At 44.5% G+C, this 19,440-nt stretch overlaps 1 long non-coding RNA gene across 1 annotated transcript in view; it reads right to left on the bottom strand.

Annotated features, from left to right (window-relative positions):
• LOC144772700 (uncharacterized) overlaps positions 1-19,094 on the bottom strand; it is a 70,818-nt gene extending 51,724 nt beyond the window's left edge. Inside the window, exon 1 of the long non-coding RNA XR_013599824.1 lies at positions 13,782-19,094. This is a non-coding gene — a long non-coding RNA (uncharacterized LOC144772700). The remainder of the gene's footprint in view (positions 1-13,781) is intronic.
• Between the last annotated feature and the right edge of the window lie 346 nt (positions 19,095-19,440).

Below are 19,440 nucleotides of genomic sequence, written 5' to 3'. Positions count from 1 at the left end.
GCATGGGGGGGTTCATATACTTCTTGGGTATCAGCAATCAAACCCCAATGTCAATTGATTATCCGTTTGATATCATTACTTCTTGTGCAGAAGGTCGTGACGCATTTCATCCTGTCCAGAGTCGTTGCACGGTTTTTGGGAATGAGTAGAGTTTCTCTGTCATTGTACCATGCTCTCTTTCTTGATCTCTTGATTAGTCTTTTGGGATATCCTCTTTCTACGAGACGATTAGTCAGGTCCTCTGATTCCCTAAAGCAAAGCGGGCACACAAAAAGCACTGATTGCCAGAATCCTGAGGCCATAACATGTCTTCAAAAGCATCAAATGGTAAAGGGGCTACATTTTTTTCTTTCCCATCCAAAGACAAGCCGGGATTACACATACAGAAAATGCATCGCGTCTCGGAATGATTCAGGACCGTCTCAATGTGCTGTTCTTGTGGTAAGTTACTCCTCCCTTGCAGGCTGATGTAACTCGCTGTAACCCAAAACCAAAGGCTGTACTGACGTACCTCGGGGTTAGGTCAATAATCACATAACAGCTGGTATATAGGGAGATCTTGATATAGTGACCACGCTGAACATGCCTAATAAAAAGGTGCAAGTCCCGGCTCGTTCAACACATCAATGCTACAGCAATTTCCCCTCAGTGCTAGAACTCATTTATTCCCATTGTTCATGACGAGCTGAGCTCGTCATGAGCACACAAGCAGTGTACTACATGACGAGCTGAGCTTGTCATGAGCATGGAAGGGGTTAAAGACCTATAACCCTATAATTATGAGTCTGATGCCTGTTTCATAATATGCCTCTTAAATATTTTTCTGCTGCTGTCCATGCTCTTAGAGCCACGACAGACCATGACATGTGTTATGGGGCTCCCTGTTAGCCGTACACTCACCTGCCTCGAACATGGCTTAATTTGCCCAATACTAATGTCAGGAGCCTCTTACTACCATCGCAACAGGTATTGTGCCCTTTATGTTGAGAGTCTTAAACAGTAAACCTAAATGCCCGTAATCCTAGTTCAAAAGGCGAGGCCAAAAAGGTGCATCAGGAGGTACCTGCCTGTTGCCCCAGCAGACCACCCTTCCACAGTCTTTAACAGTCTGAACATGCCCCTTCACGACAAGGCAATATATATATTTTTTTTTTGGTACTTTGGATCCCTCTACTGGATTTATTCATTTTCGAACTAGGTGATATTGAAGTTATACCTATTCATAAGCTTAAATGGCCGGTATAGATTTTAAACCTAAGACATTTACCAAAACATGCCTTTCCTGTTTTACTAAGCATAGTGAAAAGATATATTTCTCATGACCAATGGAAGCAAAACAAAACTATGAAAACACTTCCAGCTGCTGAACCGTCAGCAGAAACACCTGCGAACTTTGAAGAAATAGAATAAACTGGTCAAGAAATGGAAAACATTCACGTTGGTCGTGCAACAGCATGGACCATGCCTTCGCGCTGGTGCCGAGCCCCTCGAGGTTCCCCTCTTTGGGTCAGAGGCAAGGTTCTTCGAGGACTCCCCCTGCCGCCCCTGGCGCACTGCTCCTTCTCCTCAGGCTGTGCCCCTCTATGCAGTGAGCCATCTACTGCTTCGGGGGTGCTACGACTTGCGAGGGATGCGTAGGGGCACTTTTTGTAAAGCTCTGTGTAGTGCAGTGTGTGGTGGAGTGGTGATAAGTGATAATTAAAAATACCTAGCTAGTAAGCCAACATTTTATTCTTGCCTCTAGTTGGTATGTTAAAAAGGGGATGGATAAAGGAAAAATAACTGTTATGTGGTCACAGTCCCTAATATCCTGTCGACATGTTTCAAGGTGTCCCCTACACCTTTACTTCAGGACAACATGAGGGCCAGCCCCATGTATGCCACTCCTCTGATTCAACCTAAATATTAAGGAAATATATAAACACACCTAATGTGTGTATCCGGTCAATATACATACGGTTAACGTTGTACCGATAGTATCTGTATAATGGGAAAAAAAGAAGAATTTGTAGGTTAGTACACAGTGCCTGCCCATAATGGGCCGGCCATGTAAAAGGACATTCGTTCATTGTTGTGCTTAGTGCCGGTGAAGTGTAAAAAACAAAGGCTGTGGTCCATGCTCCAGTGCTCCTATAATAAATGGAATATCAAGTGGTGGTATTCCATCTGTTCTTAGTGGTCCTGTTCATAAAGTATTAAAAACATAGACATAACATACACTTATTTTAAAATAATTTTAAAACTGCACAGTCACACCATAACTATACATGACATGCAACATTCTGTATTGTCCCTGGGCGTGTGGGAAAAAAAGGGGAACATACTTTTTAGTGAGCAATATTATGCCCCATGGTCCGACTGGGTGGAGGGGCCTGTAGACTCTGTGGATTAGAAAGCAATTGGCCAGATATATAACAAAGTTCATGGAAAATCGTGAGAAAATTCAGCATTGTTATGTCTGTAGTTTGCTATCAGTTGTTCTGTCTGTGTGAACAACTCAGTATATATAGAGGGCCCCTGGAGATGTGCTTGGTCTTAGGGCTCTTATTTCCATAATAATAGTATGTAAATGTGACTGTTATTATCTCTTTTCATTAGAAACAGTCCTGTGTGTAGCGGTAGCCAATGTTCTAAAAAAGATTTAAAAGTGAAAGGTTAGCGTTCGTTATTAATAAGGACAGCAGGGATGTCATATCATTCTTGTAGAAACAGGGTTTACCGATACATATGAATAACTTTCCTGTCTCTCGTTAAGTTACCAAGAGCTCGGTGTCAATATGCCCAAATTGTAAAAGGTCAGCGTTCGTATTTAATGAGGAAAGCGGGGACGGCTTATCGGTATTGTTGAGAAAGGGTTTGCCGATACAAATGAAAAACGTTTCTGTCTCTCGTTAAGTTACCGAGAGCTCGGTGTCAAAATGCCCAATAGTAGTGGCTGCTCTGTGGGCTCCGGTTGTCAAAAGGTTAGAATAGGGGCAATGAAGGTTAGCAGATCTTACTTGTCGAGGCAGCCCTCCGGTAGTTGAACCTGATGTCTCCCTCGCTTGATCGCATCTTGGCGTGTCAAAGCCGGGGCCATCTTAAGTATTGCCTGTTCACTTCACGAGTCGCTCAAAGGCTAGAGCGCGTTTGGAGGTGAATAGCGGCATGTCATGGGGGCCATCTTTCCTTGTATTCGAGCAGTTTTATCTTCGTTCATTACTTGTCATAAGTTTGTGTATTTTTTCAGAAAAGTATTTTTTATGTTCTAATTCGAGCAGTAACTGTTTGGAAAATAATTTTTAATTTTTCTTTTGAAAAATTTGATATTTTTGTCCGGGGATCGAACTCGCATTGTGGCAGATTACAGTGGCGGCCATTTTGGATAGGGCAGGCAAATCTATATCGATTGTTAAAGTTTTTATGTCCATGATTTCTACCTCATATTTTTTTAGCTGCTCATTGGTGTCACCCCTGCTCCATGTAACTTACAGTCCTCATCAGTATTCTGCCCCCATATATCATTATTGTGCACCCTACACTTGTGCAACTTGCACCCATCTCAAGTGTTAGTCTTGTATGCACCGATTTCTACCTCAAATACCTTGGCAGCTCACTAGTGTCACTTCTGATTATCTCACTATTATTGTCTGCATCTGTACTCTGCGTATAGCATTATTGTGCGCCCTACATTTGTGCAACCTGCACCCTTTCCAAGCCTTATTCCTGTAAGCACTGATTACTACCTCATACACTGGGCTGCTCACTAGTGTCACTTTTGGCCCATGCAACTGTTTATGACAGTGCACCCTCCCTCCTACACCTACCTAGACTGTCCTCCCATCATGGAACCCATCGGCAAGCACACATATAGAATCAACTACCCACCCTCACTCACTAAAAAAGCTGCTAAACGCTTTAAACACAACTTCCTGAGGTCCCACCCTGAAACTCCCTTTGCAGACACCTACTTCTCACCAGTCAATGGTTCACTGAACATTGATATCATCTTCCACACCACACGCAGAGCCCAATGGAGAAACCTCACCTTACTCACCGTCTCCACCTCCAGGAATTTTGTGCATGGCCTAAAACTCTCTATCACACCATCCCAACTCTTCCCGGGCAGAACCACCATCACTATCTACAATAACGGGATTATCCTAATTCAATCCACAGACAAGAACCTGGAACTACTAGACAACCTGTTCCCCACGTTCAAACAACACCTCGCCAATCATCGGACCCCCACTCATAGCACCCTTAGGCCTATCACCCTTGAATTCTCAGCCCCCAACCACAACCCCTCTAACCTAGCTCAACCCCAAAAGAACACGCACCTTCCCTCCACTCCCGGCACCCTAGACATTCACCCACCTAATGTAGCTTCCTCGCACACCTCAATTACAGACATAGATCCCTCACCCACACATTCCAGCGGCACCCCCCCCCCCCACCAACCTCACCTTGTCCTCCTTTCATACCACACCCATTCCTGTCACCCCTGACACCACAGCCTCAAACCACAAACATTCTAACCTAGCCCAGCCCCAAAACGACATGCACCTCTCCTTTACTCCCGGCACCCTAGTCATTCACCCACCTACCGTAGCTACCCCACACCCTTCAAGCACTGACATAGATCTCTCCCCCTCTTACACCAACCACCTCACCCCTTCCCCCCACACACCAGCCTTCATCCCCATTCCTCTCACCCCTGATACCACAGCTCCCACTTAAAACGACATGCACCTCTCCTTTACTCCCGGCACCTTAGTCATTCACCCACCTACCGTAGCTACCCCACACCCCTCAAACACAGACATAGATCTCTCTCCCTCATACACCAACCACCTCACCCCTTCCCCCCACACACCAGCCCTCATCCCCATTCCTCTCACCCCTGATACCACAGCTCCCACCGCAACCCGCCTAACCTAGATCAGCATCAGACCGACACACACAAAGGCAAACCCCACCCTCTATCCCCCCCCATCCTCAGCCCCCACTTCCACCCATTAACTAATCACACAGAACACACCACCTCCATCAACTCAACTCCACCCCCTCAAAAAAGAACCATCTACAATCCCACTTCCCCCCCAGTCTCACCCCTCACTACCCAACATCCACCCCCTTCACCACTAACAAACGCCCATCCTCCACCCTGCACTCTACGCCTACCACCAATACTCTCATCCACACCACCAACCTCTCCCCTATGTCATCCACGCCCGACCCTCCCATCCCCACCACCAACACTTCTCCCACACTGGACTGCATTTCGGCCTCCCTCCTCCAGCTCAAAGAAGACATGCACATCATCAAACAACAACTACTCTGTCTATCACACTCCAGTCACCCCTCACCCAACACCCTCCACCAGATCAAGCAAGACATTCACATCATCAAACAATTACTCAGCACACACCCCAGACACCCCTCACGCGCCTCCACCATCACCACCCCTCCCAACTGGTCCTCCACCCGGGCGGCGAACTCTCGCACTCGACTCCCACCGCACTGGACCTCAATCCCTGTTCACAACCGCGAAAACCGCCCCCATCGCTCCTGCAACCCTCTCTCGGACCTCGACACAATCACCCTCCTCCGCTCCTACGACTCAGCTCCCCATAGCAACACACCCGACACTCTCACCGCCATTCCTACGATTCACTCCACTTCCCTTAGACCCCCCACACTGAATAACAGAATCGCTATCCATAGTAACCTGAGTAAAGTCCCCCTCACTCTAGAACCCCCTTCCACCCTCGACACACCCCGTCTCAAATGCACTCTCCTCAACTGCAGATCAGCCGCTAGACACTCCTCCGCTATCGCTGACCTCATCCTAAAATTGGATCTTGACTTAATCATCATGACTGAAACGTGGCTAACAGAATCTTCTACACCTATAATGGACATTCTGGTTCCCCCCAACTACAACATCACTAGACTTGACAGGTCTGGCAATAAAAAAGGTGGCGGAATCGCATGTATATACAGGAGCAACCTCTCTGTCTTGAAAGTAAACTCCCCTTCCCTACCCTCCCCAACCTCCTGTGAATACATCTGCCTCGATATTATCAATGAGGGCAAACCGATATGCACTCTTCACGGCATTTACCACCCACCCGGCGACAACCTTACCTTCTCCCAACAAATCATGGATATGATCTCAACCAACTCCGGGCGACAACTCACACAAATATACCTGGGTGACTTCAACCTCCATTGGAACGATCATAATGATGCGGTGGTAAAAGGTCTGAAGAATTTCCTTACCGCCCTTGACCTCACTCAAATTTGCAACAGTCCGACACACGAGAAAGGCTCTATCCTCGACCTTATCATCTCCAAAGAGGCCTTTACCCAACTCGAATCTATCCAACCCTGTGACTGGTCAGACCATCATATCACATTCTTCATCAATGAAAAAGTTAAATTTAACCCTGTTCAATCCTCCAGGCCCAAAGTCTGGAAAAGAGACATGAAAAAACTAAACTCAAACTCTCTACCCCCCAACAGCTGCAACTTACTACTTCCTCCTACTGGCGTTAAGGACGTCCAATCCTTGACTGATCACTATCTCAACACTATGACCTTAATAATTAATGAAGTCGCACCCTTGCAGCTAAAAAAAGCCTCCGCAAAAATTTCCAATCCCTGGTACGACGGGAGTCTCAATGACGATAGACGTGCCATGCGAATGGCAGAGCGCACCTGGAGATCAGCTCCCTCTGCACTGAACCTAAAACCCTTGAAGAAAAAGAGAAATGCCTACTTCAGGAAAATAAAACGCTCAAAATCAGACTTCTTCAGCCGTCAGCTCGACCAAGCCAAAAATCGTCCGAGAAAGCTGTTTGAGCTTATCAGAACACAATCCAAAGAACAACCCAACCTCTCAGCACTATGTGCGAAGCTCCCTCCTGCGAAGACTTCGCCTCTTTCTTTATCCAAAAAACCGACAACATAAAGAACAATCTCCTTTTTGACGCAAGCCTCTATTCCAAACCCCACTGCATAGCACCCACTAAACCAAAAAACAATGCCACTTGGTCATCCTTTGTCACCTACACAGAAGAAGAAATTGGCAGACTGCTCAGCACTCTGAAACCATCTAATCACCTCACGGACCCCCTTCCTGCTAACGCTGTCAAAGTCCTTACAACGTCGCTCCTTCCACTCTTGACTAAAATCATTAACAGCTCACTTCTACAAGGGACCATTCCCGACTCCCTCAAAGTTGGACAAGTCACACCTTTGCTAAAGAAACCTACAGCTGACCCCTCTGACCTAAACAACTACCGTCCCATTACCAATATTCCGACTCTTGCCAAACTGTTGGAAAAATGTGCACAAATACAATTGACTACACACATTAATCAGTTTGATCTCCTCAACTCTCATCAATCAGGCTTCCGAGCAAATCACAGTACTGAAACTGCTATGACTCACATAATTGACGACGCCCTTCAAATCCTAGATCATAACGATACCTGCCTCCTCATCCTCCTTGATCTCTCCTCTGCATTTGACACTGTCAAACATGAGAATTTACTCGAACTATTAAACACAAGAATGGGTCTATCTGGAACTGTGCTCAAGTGGTTCACGTCCTTTCTGCATAACAGGTCGCAGAAATTCAAGAGCAACAACTTGATGTCCTCGCCAAGACCTGTATCGCTAAGCGTACCACAAGGACCCTCCCTATCCCCAACTTTGTTCAACCTAGTTATGGAACCTCTCACCACCTTGCTACAAGAATCCAATGTACACTTCCACATGTATGCCGATGACACCCAACTTTATCTCAAACTACAATCACCCAAAGACATCACGCTCTTGAATTCAACGATCAGAAGCACCCAATCCTGGCTGGCCTCTAATCATCTCAAACTCAATGCCCTTAAAACAGAGTTCCTTTTGATCTCACCTCCCGCGAAGATCACTACCGCACAAATGTGGCTTAAACACCTAACGGCACTCAATGTTCAACCCACCATCGTGGACTCAGCAAAATCTTTGGGCATAACACTTGACACCAATCTCAGCATGCAGGAACACATCAACAAAGCAACTAAGGGAGCGAACTACCAAATCAACACCCTTAGGAAACTTAAACCCTTCCTTCCAGCCAAAGACTTCCAAACTGCAGTACAATCACTAGTCATACCTCCAATAGAATACGGCAGCATCGCCCTCTGCGGTCTCCCCCTAGCTACTACGGCACCCATAAGAGCCTCTTTAAACGCCGCAGCGAGACTCATCACTGGATCAAAAAAACACTCACACATTTCTCCTGACTTCAAATCCCTGAACTGGCTGCCTTTTGAAGCCAGAATACATCTGAAAATCGCTTGCTTGACGCACAAGGCTGTCCACCTGAGCTCACCTAGATACCTCGCTCAGAAGCTGACGATTTCTGGAGGCTCCAGAAACACTAGAGGCACAAACAATCTTTTGCTAAAGCCTAAAAGATTCCGCAAGCAAAAAACCTATAAACGCTCCTTCTCAGGAATGGCACCCAGGATTTGGAACTCACTCCCCCCTGAACCCAGGCTCATCCCCTCTACCATACTTTTTAAGAAAGAAGTAAAAGCTATCCTCATGGCTAAATGCACTTGAACTACTAATGGGGGTTAACTTCAAAGGCTCGATACTGATTTGTACTACTTGTTCGAACCCTTTGCATTTTTGTTTGACTTTGAAATTGACTTACTTGATTGTTTATGATATCACTTAACTGTACGTTTAACACTATTGATGTATCTGTTTATATATGCTCCCCTCCTCTGTAAAGCGCTCTGATATCTGCGAAGATCTTGTTCGCGCTATATAAAACTTTCAAAATAAATAAATAAATAAATGATTCATACCTAAATCAAGTTGGTTATATTTTGGCAATACTTACCAACAAATGGTAATAGGCATATGGAATACTGGGAAAAGGAGGGGAGGTTAGCAAAACCACAGATAATAGAAGGTTGCAATAGTGCCAGGTGATTGTGTAGATGCGGCAGTTGAATCTTATAGCGCAATAGACCTTTTGGTCATATGGAAAAGCAAATCTTGTGCGGCAGAATATCAAAGGCATTACATAATCAAATGTGAGTGTCGAAAGGCTTACTCAACATGAATAGTCATGTATATTGCTCTTGTGTCAGGGTCAATTGCACATGGGTTGATATGGTCGAATGGCTCACTCTGCATGCATAGTCATGTGCCAAGCTTTTATGTCAAGGTTATTTACATATGGGATGATACATATTTTTGTGGAAGGGGATGTAGCATCTTATCCCATGAATTGTCCCCATGGTATATTTTCGTTCAGCCCCACATTATCTGTCCCAAGTTTGAACACCCATCTTTGTTCTTTTTCCAATAGTGCTTGTTCTAGGTTGTCACAATGTTTCATATGTTCTAGGACCACCCACCTCATGCCGTTTGGGGTGTGCAGTTTTCATTGAAATGGGCTGCCATTTTTGTGCTGGCCCGGTGGCATTGGATGTTGCTATGATGTTCGCAAATTCTTGTGCTTATTTTCCTAGTGGTTATGCCCACATAGTGTAAGTCACATATGCATATGATGAGGTACACAACTCCTACTGTGTTGCAATTTGTAAATGTACGCAGTTCCCAGGTCTTGCCTGTATTGACTACAACTTTCTTGGTGGCGCTAGTCAGGTGGCACACACTGCAGTTTCCACAGGGGTGGTGACCTGTGGGTACGGTGCTGATTACTTGTTGATTGTTTCGGTCATTTGGTTTTGGGCGGGTGTGTATTAGTAAGTCCCTCATGTTTTTTGCTCGTCTATGGGAGAACATTGGTGTTGGTATACACAATTTGCCACTGTTGACTATTTGCCAATGTTTTTTTTACAAATGTTGCCACTTGGTCTGACGCAATGCTGAATGTGGTTATACATATCGGTTTGGTTTCTTTTCCTGTTACATCTTTTTCATAGGTCTCCAATAGGGCATCCCTGCGATTGTTCCTTGCCCTTTTCTTTGCCTTCATTATGGTTTATGCTGGGTATTGTCGTACTTTGAGTCTGTCAGCAAGGTCTTTTGCTTGTGTGTCATAATCCGCTGTGTCTGAGCAATTCCCCCTTAATCTCAAAAATTGTCCGAATGGGAGGTTTTCTTTGAGGTGACGTGGATGAAAACTATTATACAGTAAGAGGCAATTTTTGGCAGTCGGTTTAAAGTGTGTTGTGGTTTTTAACATGCAGTCTTTTGCGTAGATGTTAAGGTCTAGAAATACTAGTTCTGACCAGCTCATCGAGTGTGTACATTTTAGGAAGGGGTCTTGGTTGTTCAGCCAATTGATAAAAGTGTTAGCTTCTGTTTCATCACCTTCCCAAATTACCAAGATATCATCAATGTATCTTTTCCATTCTAAAATGTTGGGGCGATATGGGTTCTGCTGTGATAGGATTGTTTGAGCCTCCAAGTGGTGGGCGTACAGTCCAGCCACACTAGGAGCAAAAGTGCTTCCCATGCTCTTGCCATGTTGTTGTCTGAATAAAAGGTCCTCAAATTGGGAGTGATTTTCAGTGAGGGCCCATTTGCAACAATCAAGAACCACATGTTGTGGGGTGTGGTAAGGCCAGGTGGAGCTGTACAGTGTTTCTTCCAGGATGTCTAAAGTATCTTTGTGGTGTAAGCTGGTGTAGAGGCTTTCTACATCTAGCCCTATCATGATGGGTTTTGTTGGGTCAAAACTGAGATCCCTCAGTAGGCATGGTGCTGCCTTAGTGTCCTTTAGATAAGTGTTGGTAGATTGTATTAGTGGACGCAGGAAGGCGTCAGCAAATTTTGACAGCAGTTCCAATATTGAATCAATCCCCGAGACAATGGGTCGACCAGGCGGATTTTGTAAAGATTTATGGATTTTTGGTATTCTATAGAAATAGGGGGGGGGTTTGTTTTTTAGCTGTTCAGGAATTCTCCTTCATTTTTTGGTTATCCAATCGTGGGCAAGGGCTTGCTCTACCATGCAAGTTATCCCAATTCTGAGTCTTTCGGTGGGGTCCTCTTTTACCCGTCCGTAGTTTCTCTCGTCCGAGAGTAATCTAAGACATTCGTGTCGGTATTTTTCTGTGTCCTGTATAACGATGCCTCCCCCTATATATTCTTTTTATTTTCGAAGAAAACTCTGAGTTTGAGTTTCCTAATGAATTCATTCAGTTCGCAGCTGAGTTGAAATTTATCCAGATGTGGTGTGGGCACGAAACCCTTTTCCAGGACTGTTAGTTGTATTTCAGTCAGGTGTGTGTCGGATAGGTTTACCACTAGACTCTGTGGCTGCTGGTTCCCGGTTGTTCTGGTGGGCCCATGCTCCTCGTGTGGCTCCTGGCTGTTTCCAGTGGTTGTGCCCATTGCACCTGTTGACTTCTTTTCGTCTTTCCTCTTGGTGGGCCTCTTCCCCCTCCTAAAATAGGGGGTTATTGGTAATCGATTTGTGGAGTGGGTTCCCAATACGGGTATTGTTGTTGTGGGAAAGGTGGTGGGCCATAGAAAAATGGTAGAATGTGAAATGGGGGTTGGTAAGGTGGCCAACCATACCCTCCTTGGCCTCTGTTCCGCATTCTTTCTCTGTAGTTTTGGCGACCCCTTGGGTTCTTCCGCCCTCCAGTATTGTTATCTGAATCATTGGAGCTGGTGTCTGATCCATCGGTGTCCGTGTTGTATCCAGAATTTCTTCCGGTCATCTGGTAGTCATCTTTTGTATATGGGTAAGCCTTCTCATGGCTACAGTTCTTTCCATGTTTTTCGGCAAGAGATGAGCAACGACGTGGACCCTGCACCACAAGGCTCCACTCCACACGGACGTACCCGCCCGTTCCAATCTTTCCATTACCGGACTGCCACACTCAGCTGTCTTTATAACCCGCTAACCAGGTTGGAAGTATCACCGATCCTTAAGTATTCGCTACACGCGCATCAAGCCCTGAAGAGTCACAGGCATTGACCTGTTGACGAAACACGTGTCGGCTGGCGTTGTTTTTTTCTCATGAACATCTTCACATAAACATCCCGTAAGAAAACCACCGGTGTCGACTATATCAATTGTCATAATTGTATTAACTTTTGAGTTTATATGTGTGCCCAGGATTTGTTCATGTAAGTTATTCATATGTATCGGTAAACACTTTTTCTACAGGACCGATATGACATCCCCGCTTTCCTCATTAATAACGAACGCTAACCTTTCACTTTTAAAACTTTTTTAGAACAATGGCTACCGCTACACACAGGACTGTTTCTAATGAAAAGAGATAATAACAGTCACATTAGCATACTACTATTATGGAAATAAGAACCCTAAGACCAAGCACATCTCCAGGGGCCCTCTATATATACCGAGTTGTTCACACAGACAGAACAACTGATAGCAAACTACAGACATAACAATGCTGAATTGTCTCACGATTTTCCATGAACTTTGTTATATATCTGTCCAATTGCTTTCTAATCCACAGAGTCTAAAGGCCCCTCCACCCAGGTGGACCATGGGGCATAATATTGCTCACTAAAAAGTATGTTCCCCTTTTTTTCCCACACGGCCAGGGACATTACAGAATGTTGCATGTCATGTATGCTATGGTGTGAATGTGCAGTTTTAAAATTATTTTAAAATAAGTGTATGTTATGTCTATATGTTTTTAATCCTTTATGAACAGGACCATTAAGAACAGATGGAATACCACCACTTGATACTCCATTCATTATAGGAGCACTGGAGCATGGACCACAGCCTTTGTTTTTTACACTTCACAGGCACTAAGCACAACAATGAACGAATGTCCTTTTACATGGCCGGCCCATTATGGGCAGGCACTGTGTACTAACCTACAAATTCTTCTTTTTTCCCCATTATACAGATACTATCGGTACAACGTTAACATTATGTATATTGATCGGATACACACATTAGGTGTGTCTATATGATATTTCCTTAATATTTAGGTTGAATCAGAGGAGTGGCATACATGGGGCTGGCCCTCATGTTGTCCTGAACAAAAGGTGTAGGGGACACCTTGAAACATGTCGACAGGATATTAGGGACTGTGAACACATAACAGTTATTTTTCCTTTATCCACCCCCTTTTTAACATACCAACTAGGGGCAAGAATAAAATGTTGGGTTACTAGCTAGGTATTTTTAATTATCACTTATCACCACTCCACCACACACTGCACTACACATAGCTTCACAAAAAGTGCTCCTACGTATCCCTCGCAAGTCGTCGCACGCCCCAAGCAGTAGATGCTTGGGATGCCCCCAATGATGAAGCATGTCACCTAAGGGCAACCTTAGGTGAGTGAGGGGACTCAAGAAAATAATTTTCTTTTCCAAGACGGCACAGCCCAAATTCTGGGCAGTCCGAAAAAACCTTCTCCTTGGCTAGGTTCACATGATCCATTCTATGGATTTAAGTGTTACACTTTGCATCTCAGGAGGCAGAACCTAGCATTAGCCTCCCTCTCCCTCCTTTTTGATAAACTTACCTGGTTTTCACCCGCTCTAATGAGTTGATTATAAGTAAGGGTGGAAAACCACGGCCCGTCTTAAGGACAAAGAAATGCGGACCTCACCACAAAACCCTCCTCCACCCCGGTTGGCCCGTTCAACTCTCACCTCTGAAAATGCAGCTAAACCTGCTTCACAATCCTGCTACCATACAGGTAACCTACCGCCTGCCTATTGCGATACAAACCGCAACTGAATCCTTGATTTTCGGAGCCTTCCACCATGGCGGCTGGCACCTTGATGGTGTTACAAAAGCTCTCACCCTGCTTCACGCCACAGCTGTAGGCTGGCCAAACAGGTCGACGTCTGGATACCATGCTGCCACCGTCCGAGCATGGTGCTCCTCCCCGGTATCGCCGACATGAAAGTAAAAAGAAAAAAAAAAGCCATGAATATATGATACCCTATGCCATTGTACTGTAAACCCCCCCAAAGTATTTACTGCACTATTGTTGCATTACTGCAGCCTTGTCGCAGGCTACATCAATGGTACTCCCCCCCCCATCCCCCCCACTCCCGCCTGGGGCATTTTTCAAAGGTATACTGGCTGGTGCGCGAGCTGCCATTATCTCCACCACCCACCTACAGACACGGCCTTGCCTCTTGCAGCGGCCTTGTTATCCCGCAAATGTATATAATAGTATTGCCCATGCTCCTAGCATACGGGGAGTTCCCCCTTAAATTTTACAAACTGTTGCGCGCCACTCCAAAAAAGAGGGGGCGCCCCCGCATATCGCAGCAGCCTCCATACCTATCTACACTACCGCCGCGCCCACCGCATTTCTTTACTGCGATTCTGGGCACAATGCTAGTGTAGAAAAGCCTGCAGCGGCCTCAATGTTAATCTTATTTCTTTTTTCAGCAAGACTGACCGCATTTTTTTTTTTGCAAATGTGTGCTTACCAATATGCTTAACCATCTGTCACCTTTGATGTACAAAACCTTTGTTATGCGACGAAGCTCGCAGCGCTATAGCGATACGAGCCCCACCTTCTCTCTTAAGAGCTGACGCGTCACGCCTTTACCCGCTCTAAATCCCCTCTATGAAGCTGAAAGATAATAAGTAATTAGTTTAAAACGATTGAAAATGCAGAAAATTACCCATGAACTGAGCTTCCTCCACTCCAAATTACGTGTGAGGCCCCTCACCTGGATAGCCCAGCTGCACAACTCGTTACCGGCTGCCACACGCTGGGCACCCGAGGCGAGAGGACAAAGAGGGCTTCACCCTCGTATCCAGTGTTTTTATTTCTTTTTCTGGAGGGGCTACCTTGCGCATCCTAATGACGCGCTAAGTGCGTAACTGAGTGCTCAAATTTCCAGGGGACCCTCCTACTCCCCATGCTTGCCTCTCGCACGAAAATGCCACTAAAAGTGCCCGCCCCCTAGGCGTGGGGGGCACCTCTCATTAGACAGGCCATTGGTGTATACATGTGGGGCAAACTGATCCTATGAGGCTTGCAACACCATTGCTTTTTAATAAAACCCATAGTCATTTCATTTGAATGCCCCACTGACTAGTCACAATTGCCAAGGGGTACAAAACTACAGTCCAGCTTCATGCCTAAAAAGCCCTTATCTTATAAACAAAAAGAGACGATTTGAAATAATATCGACAGTGCAGCAGAACTGTAAAATTAGAAGTAACATAAAAATGTGACCTTGCAATTAGTGTGAAAGGCACCTCTCCATATCATTCCCTGCTTGATTAATGCCAAGACAATGTCCTTTTCTATTTTAGATTATTTAAAGCACTTCTGCCTAGAAGCTATTAACTAATTTGTTTTTGGTGGATAAAAAGTACTTTCCCGTAACAGTGTCCAGTTTATCACTCACAGGTTTTTTTTCTGTAGGTACACCTGAATCAATCTTGTATTGTGCCCTAAAAGTGTACAGCATACATTTAGTAGCAAGAACTTTTTTGCAATTAATGGGTCAGTGAAAAGTCAGTACTCTATGGATGTTGTAACTGGACAAATTATGACAAGGGTAAATGTTATCCATCAAGTTGCTCCATATAGTGAATACAATTTGCCTTACTACGCCTTCAGATTACACTAATGTAAAGTAAATATGGAATGATGGTAATGCAAATCCCATCTGTATGCATTTACCTGACTGCTGAATGTAGAGATTGTTTCTTTTAGCATTAAACTCCCTTGGGTCAGCTGGTATCACTCGCTTTGCTTGCTCAGTGACAGTCGAATATGACTTTTATGCCTTACCATTTTCAAAAGGTTCCAGCCGCCACTGTTTGTAAGTTCCTCCAAGGGCTTGAGGTAGAGCTTGCCCACTGTTCAAGAAGTTTCAGAAACAACAAAGACTTCAAGTTTTTCTGCCATCAGCACTGTGGACTGTGTTTTGTGCTGCAACAGAAGAAAAGCAGCCCGACACCGTCTACGACACCGCTGCCGACTCCATGTCCTAAGGGCACCGCCACCCTGGTCTCACCGATGCTGCTGCTTGCACCATGACCTGTGGGCACCACACTCTGCACTGCCTCACGCCTTCGTCCTGGTATCCCCGACGATGCCACTCCACATCGACAGCGACGCCGCTACTTGTCCGTGGTTCGAGGGCACCGCTCGTAAGTTGCATGATGCACCGTTCTCATGCCGCATCACTTCGCACCACAGCCCTGGCCTCACAGATGCCGCTGGACCACCTTCACCGAGCCGCTGCCCTGAGGGCACCGCAAGCAGCACAGCAGCACCAACGCCATCCAATGCCTGCGCTCTAGGTTTCAACCGCGAGGAGTTCGATCTGCAACGTGCAAGGGCCCTACCACTCCTGCACCGACCTCTGGAACCGACACCTGCAGATGCCAGCCTTCGAGGGCTCATCGAGAGGTCGCTGATGCCCTGAATTTCTGAATGTACTGTTTTTCGGGTCTTCCTGACACCGTAGTTGGCCTGCGACGCAGCGGTCAGCTAGAACTGTTTGATTTGTTCTTCACGACACTGTGATAGCCCCAGATGGGGCTATAGACTTCAAGGAACTATATTTCAAGTCTATTTTGATGACTTAAGATTTCTAAGTACTAAATTGTTGGTTTTTATTGTTTTGGTCTTGTTTTGAGTAGATACAAATATTGGGTATTTTTCTAAACTGGTGTGGTGTCCTTTTGTAGTGCTTTCACTGCGTTAATGTTGGTTATGTGCAAATGCTTTACACACTGCCTCTAAGATAAGCCTGACTGCTTGTGCCAAACTACCAAGGTGCTGAGCAGGGGTTATTTTAGGAGTGTAACTCCCTTATCCTAAGTAGAAGAAAGGGTCCAAACTTGGACAAGGTGCAAGCCATTGCCAACTAGAGATCCCAATTTCTAACAGCTCTACACAAGAAAAGAACCAGCCTTTATTAACCACCGCCTAACATTCTACCAACCGTTGAGGAAATTATGCTCTGCCTCCCTAACACTTGGCAACACTTCCTGCATTAACCGAAGCAGAAGTGGAGGACACTCCATCTCCTACAATGCTGCGAAGACCTAAAACAGCATCCCCGTGCTGCTCCGGTCCATCACCTCATTTCCAGAATTCCGAAGGGCCTTCAAGACCTGGCTTTTCAAAAGAGCCTTCTGGGACCTTCAAGCATCTTGATACCCTATTGGATGTTTAGTAGCACTATATAAATCCTGATTGATTGAAAACACATTTTAACACCAATGCATTTTCCATAAAATATTGTATTTGAAGTAGCACAAAATCAGCTAAATGGATTTACATGTAACTTTGTAGGATTATATATTATGATGCACAGATGTTTTTTTTTGGGGGGGGGGGCAGGTAAGTAGGGTAAGTATTCTCAAATCACATCATTGATGACACCACTGACATCACTGATTACATCATCCAATGAGTGTGTAATTTTGTTTTATTGTATACACATACTAGTTAATAATCTGCACAAAAGAAGTTTGGATAATGTCATCAGTGATGTCATCAACAGGCCATTTTGCTACATGGAATCTCACAGATTACCACAGTAGGTAAGGGCTTTGGTGTTGGTTACCCCTCCGATAACCCTTGGGGGGAGAACATCTGCAATGTGATAATCCTTGTTAGGTCTTTTAAGGGGTAGTATATTGTTTTAAAAAGGCAATATGGCAACACCACAAACACGCAAGTGGTCTGTTAATTGTGCTGTATTTTGTCTTCTCTGCTTACTTTAAAGAAATGCCTGAACATGGAGATACATTTGTGGCATTCAAACTCAAAGTGTTCAGTCACAACACCATGTGTACAGGCCGTATATTTAATATTACAAGAGAGTACAAAACACATACTTGGCAGTTCTTTTGATAGCGCCAATGAAAACAGTATTTAAGAGTCTTTCAAATATCAGCAAAGTTAATGTTTAGCAGTGGTATACTAAGTACTTTAATGCCATTTCTCTAGCTTAAAAAGAGAGTTAGGTGAGGTCCTAATTCCAGTCTAGTAGGAACCTAGCTGCCTATTTTGCTGTTTATTTGTATTGTGCACTACACATGCATTCTTCATAGAAACGTCAAATCATTTGGCATTATCCATGCTTGTTTCTTTTTGCTCATCAACTGTCAGCTAGCACAAGACAAACATCCTTGTTCACGTCCTTTTGGGTCAGTCACTCCCTCGGAGCTCATTTGAGAGGCACTGGAGTGGATATTTTGTTCACACAAATCATGTGTATTAATGTTTTTTTTCTAATTTCATGAATATTGATGTTTGTTTTAATGTGCGATTATCTGAGTGGATCACTTTTCAAGCCCACGGATTTTCAAGCCATCTATACGGATCGTACGAGAAAAGTGTTCATATTTTTGCACACCGCCTCCGTTTGCATGGATTGTTGTACTATATTCTTCAACATTTTACTGCATACGCCTATTTTTTGCAGCAGAAATTATGCATAGTCCTTTTAGTCAAGAGTAAACCACTCAACAATATTTTTGTATATCATATTATGGTAGTTGACATTTGTATAACACTAAAATACATTAGATATGTAAGTAGTGATTTCTTTGCTTCTTGCAAATAAATCTAAATATATAAAAACTCTCTCAGTTTCTTTTAAAGCATCTATGTTTGCACGTTTAACTGTCTGTTACGGTGATCCCTACAGTACTGTAGTTATATAAAATGTACCTCTGGGAATGATGGAAATGTGAGTGAAGGAGAACAGCGAAGGGAATTAGCTTGACTAGTCACCTCCAAAACAAATCCAATAATCATGGAACACTCTGTCGTCATTCTCTCCCACAAGAACAGACATAATGCATTTCCCATGAAGCCCCCTCTACCATGGGACGATAAATACAAATCATGCCATACCGGCCCACTACGATTTGCCTGCCACAGGGTTCCGAACTATGAGCCTGATTCACAAAGGTAACTTACATTTTTGAGTAATTTATTACACTTTTGTTTTAGTAATATACACTTCGGAGTAAGATTATTAGTTTTCAGTAGTTACAAACTCCAAGTGTAAATTTACTACCAAAGTGTAAGTTACAACCTCTAGAGTATAGCAATTGGCTTACTCTTGTTTGGGTGGGTGACATCCCTCCATAAACCACTCATGCCTCTCCCTAAACCCTCCCGAACCTCCTTAATCCCATCCCCTTTTGCCCATTTCCCCACCCACTTCCTCCAGTCCCACCCACATTTACTACCTAAACTTACGTGTGTGGAGATTCGCAGTCAGGGTAGAGAACTATGCATATATAAGAATAATACATTACGGCGGGGTAAACTCTCCACCTGGTTTGTGAAAACCACTTTGTAATACTTTTTCTAGTACTACAAAACGTACTACAAAGTGCAGATGGCGAATCTGGCCCGGTGTTTTTAGGAGGTATGCCAGACAAGCCATTAAGAACAAATGTGGCACTATAAATCTAAGATCTTGTAACATCCATCAATACTTGCACCAAGAAGTAT

This window comes from Lissotriton helveticus, chromosome 8, assembly GCF_964261635.1.
Source record: "Lissotriton helveticus chromosome 8, aLisHel1.1, whole genome shotgun sequence".
NCBI lineage: Eukaryota > Metazoa > Chordata > Amphibia > Caudata > Salamandridae > Lissotriton > Lissotriton helveticus.
The sequence above is the reverse complement of the archived record's forward strand: the minus strand, read 5'-3'. Positions and strand labels throughout refer to the sequence as shown.